The following is a 4,985-nucleotide window of genomic DNA, read 5'->3' on the forward strand; positions in this document are numbered from 1 at the left end:
TTCCTCGATCCCGTGTTTGAGCCATAACACCTTTACTAGCGGAACTCTTTTGTTTCGCAACTCCTTCACTTCACGAGCTAGGATACGCATCGGTTCTTCTTCATAGCTCCTGTCGACTTGAATTTCAACCTCTGATGGGCTAATTATGTGCGATGGATCAGATCGATAGCGTCGAAGCATCGAAACATGAAAGACGTCATGAATCTTTTCCAAGCTCCGGGGGCAAAATCAATCTATACGCGACCGGACCAACTCGTTCGGAGATTTCGTACGGCCCAATGAATCTTGGGCTCAACTTGCCCTTACGGCCGAACCTGAGTATCTTTTTCCATGGTGAAACCTTAAGGAACACTTTGTCTCCCACCTGATACTCGATGTCTTTTCGTTTCAAATCTGCGTACGACTTCTGACGATCCGTGGCTACCTTTAGACTTTCACGGATTACCTTTACTTTCTGTTCAGCATCTTTAATCAAATCAACTCCGAAAATTTTACTTTCACCGAGCTCGGTCCAAAACAATGGTGTACGGCATTTACGACCGTACAAAGCCTCGTAAGGTGCCATCTTAATACTTGATTGAAAACTATTGTTGTAAGCGAATTCAATCAAAGGTAAATACCGTTCCCATGAACTACTAAACTCGAGGATGCAACATCTCAACATATCCTCAAGTATCTGAATTATCCGCTCGGATTGACCATCGGTTTGGGGGGTGAAAGTAGTGCTAAAATGCAACTTGGTACCCAGAGCTTCTTGCAATTTCTTCCAAAATCGTGAGGTGAATCTCGGATCTCTATCCGACACGATAGAAACAGGTACCCCATGTAATCTCACAATTTGATAAACGTACAATTCAGCTAGTTTCTCCAATGAAAAATCCGTACGTACGGGGATGAAATGAGCCGACTTAGTCAGTCTATCAACAATAACCCATATCGCATCCTTCTTACTTGCTGACAAGGGCAGTCCGGACACAAAGTCTATTGTGACTCGATCCCATTTCCACTCGGGTATCATGATCGGCTGGAGTATCCTGAAGGCACTTGATGTTCCGCTTTCACTTGTTGACATATTAAACATCTCGAAACAAAGTCGGAGATGTCCCGTTTCATACCATACCACCAAAATGACGTTTCAAATCGTTGTACATTTTCGTACTCCCCGGGTGAATTGACATTCGGCTACAATGGGCTTCGTTCAGAATCATCGAAATGAGTTCCGAATTCCTTGGAACACACAAACGATTTCTGAACCTCAAACAATCATCATCATCAATTTGAAACTCCGATTCCTCGTTCGGAAAACACTTAGCCCGTTTTGCAACCAATTCATCATCGACTTTCTAAGCTTCACGAATTTGGTGAGTCAATAATGGTTTAGCTTTTAATTCAGCTACTAACACACTGTCTGGTAGAACAGACAAATGCACGTTCATCGCTCGTAAAGCAAACAATGACTTCCGGCTTAAGGCGTCCGCAACCACGTTAGCCTTTCCCGGTGGTAATCAATGACAAGCTCGTAATCTTTCAACAACTCAAGCCAACGTCTTTGTCGCAGATTCAAGTCTCGTTGAGTCATCAATATTTGAGACTTTTGTGATCCGAAAATACATGGCACTTCTCACCAAACAGATAATGTCGCCATATTTTTAAAGCAAACACGATGGCAGCTAGTTCGAGATCATGGGTTGGATAATTCCTCTCGTGTGGCTTCAATTGTCTCGACGCATAGGCCACGACTCGACCTTCTTGCATCAATACGCAACCCAACCCAAGTAGGGATGCGTCACTATAGATGACAAACTCTTTACCTGATTCGGGTTGCACCAAAATTGGAGCTTCAGTCAAATGAGTTTTCAGTTGGTCGAAACTTTTCTGACATTTCTTTGTCCACTCGAACTTAACATCCTTTTGAAGTAGCTTCGTCATTGGTGTGGCTATCATCGAGAAACCTTTCACAAATCGTCGGTAATAACCGGCGAGCCCCAAAAAGCTCCGAACTTCAGTAACATTTCTCGGAGGTTTCCAGTCAAGTATGGCTGAAATTTTGTTCGGGTCAACTCGAATACCCGACGCGGATACCACATGACCCAAGAAGCTAACCTCTCTTAACCAGAACTCACACTTACTGAACTTAGCATATAACTGCTTATCCCGCAAAATTTGCAGCACTAGCCTCAGATGCTCAGCATGTTCAGTCTCGTCTCTTGAATAGACCAAAATGTCATCAATGAACACCACTACGAACCGATCCAAATACGGTCTGAAGATCCGATTCATCAAATCCATAAATACTGTAGGGCATTAGTGAGCCCAAACGGCATCACTAAGAATTCGTAGTGACCATATCTCGTTCTGAAGGCAGTTTTGGGAATATCTGAATCTCGGATTCGCAACTGATAATAGCCCGATCTCAAATCTATTTTGAGAACACTGAGGCTCCCTTCAGTTGGTCGAACAAATCATCGATGCGCGGCAACGGATATTTGTTCTTTATCGTCACTTTATTCAGCTGACGATAGTCAATGCACAACCTCATGGTTCCGTCCTTCTTTTTCACGAACAATACTGGTGCACCCCAAGGTGAGAAACTTGGTCGAGCGAAACCTCTATCCGTCAGTTCTTGCAACTGAGCTTTCAACTCCTTTAACTCGGTTGGTGCCATACGATACGGAGCTATCGAAATCGGCGTAGTCCCTGGTACAAGCTCAATACCAAACTCTACCTCCCGAACAGGTGGTAAACCCGGTAATTCTTCCGGAAAAACATCCGGGTATTCACAAACCACCGGCACAGATTCGGGTTTCTTTTCTAATTCTTTGTCACCAAGTACATACGCAAGGTATGCTTCGCACCCTTTTCTTACATATTTCTGTGCCAACATTGCTGATATTACAGCTGGCATCCCCTCCAAGTCCGCAGACTCAATTCGGACTACTTCGTTATTTGCGCACCTCAAATCAATAGTCTTGCTCTTGCAATTCACAATCGCATCATGCGCGGTCAACCAATCCAACCCAAGGATAACATCAAATTCATCAAACGGCAAAAGCATCAAGTCCGCCGGAAAACAGGAACCTCGAATTTCCAGGGGACATTTCTTACACACTTTGTCGACAAGCACGTAACGACCCAAGGGATTTGACACCCGAATTACGAACTCAGTAAACTCAATAGGTAAAGTCTTACTAGATGCTAAGGTTTCACATATGTAAGAATGAGTAGAACCGGGGTCAATCAAAGCAATTACATTAGTATCAAAGAGAGTGAATGTACCGGTAATAACATCAGGCGAAGAAGCATCCTCGCGGGCACGTATAGCATAAGCTCTAGCAGGCGCACGGGCTTCGGATCTGGTTATATCATCTCTAGATCCTCTCTGACCACCACTAGCATTGCCCATATTTCCAGATGGTCTACCTCGAGCAGTGGTAGCACCCGGTCTCCCACTCTGACTTGCATTCTGTCCCGACAACCTCGGGCAATCTTTAATGAAGTGGTCAACTGATCCGCATTTGTAACAGGAGCGGTCAGGAAATCTACAACTCCCCGAATGCCATTTACCGCAATATCGGCATTTCGTCCTGTCTCGACGTTCATTCCCAACACTGGCGACCGAAGTGCCTCGTGTACCCACAGGGGGTCGATCACGATCTCGTCCAAAAAGGCCCGAAGTGCCTCTAAACTGGCCCGCATCATCTCGAAATCTCTTCGATGTCTGTTGAAGAGACCTTCCCGAGGATCTTTTACGAAACTCTCCAGTTCCCTCATCAACTCTTTGCTTTTCTTTTCTAAGCTCTTCGGCTTTATAAGCTCGTTCAACAAGTACCACGAACTCTCGTATTTCAAGAACGCCAACGAACATTTTTATATCTTCATTCAGCCCATCCTCGAAGCGTTTACACATAATAGCTTCGGACGAAACACATTCCCGAGCGTATTTGCTAAGTCTAACAAATTTTCGCTCGTAATCAGTAACCGACATGGAGCCCTGCTTAAGCTCAAGAAATTCCTTCCGTTTTTGATCAACAAATCTCTGACTGATATACTTTTTCCGAAACTCAGTTTGGAAAAACTCCCAAGTTACTTGCTCTCGGGGCACAATAGAAGTCAGAGTACTCCACCAATAGTAGGCAGAATCACGTAGCAAGGAGATAGCACACTTTAGGCATTCATCGGGTGTACAAGATAGCTCATCGAGTACCCGGATAGTGTTGTCCAGCCAAAATTCAGCTTGCTCGGCATCATCGCTATCCATAGCCTTAAATTCAGTAGCCCCATGTTTTCGGATTCTGTCAACTGGGGGCTTATTTGACCTTATTTGGTCCGTTACCGGTGGTATTGTAGGTGCGGGGGTAGTATTTGTCGGGAATGGAGGTTGTGGAACAGCCATATTAGTTCGAATGTATTGGTTAAACCAATCATTCATCACGCTATAGAATGCTTGTCTAGCTTCATCATTCTGATTACTAGCATTAGGTTGAGAGTTTGCCGGCACTGTCCCTTGTGCGGGAGCAGGCGCTACACTCTCAAGATCATCAGCTACCTCTCGGTCACGATCGGGATCCATTACTATAAATAAACACATTTACAATTGTCAGAAATCACCACACTATCAAGTAATCACATAAAATGGCATGTATAGCTAGACCCAAAACATTACGGTAGTCCTAGAATCGACTAAACCGTAGCTCTGATACCAATAAAATGTAACACCCCGAACCCGAGACCGACACCGGAGTCGGACACGAGATGTTAACAAACTTTGAAAAATTTTTCCAGACACTGCCTAGTCGTAGTACTAGTCGCTTCAAAAATCATATCTTGAGTTTCACAACTCAAAAATCAGTTTTGTGATTTTTCCCTGAAACTAGACTCATGTCCTCACCTATGTATTTTTTTCTAGAATTTTTGGTCGGGCCAATTAGTACAGTTTATTAGTCAAAGTCTCCCATGTTACAGGGGTCGACTACACTGACCTTTTC

Source organism: Gossypium hirsutum, chromosome A11, assembly GCF_007990345.1.
Source record: "Gossypium hirsutum isolate 1008001.06 chromosome A11, Gossypium_hirsutum_v2.1, whole genome shotgun sequence".
NCBI lineage: Eukaryota > Viridiplantae > Streptophyta > Magnoliopsida > Malvales > Malvaceae > Gossypium > Gossypium hirsutum.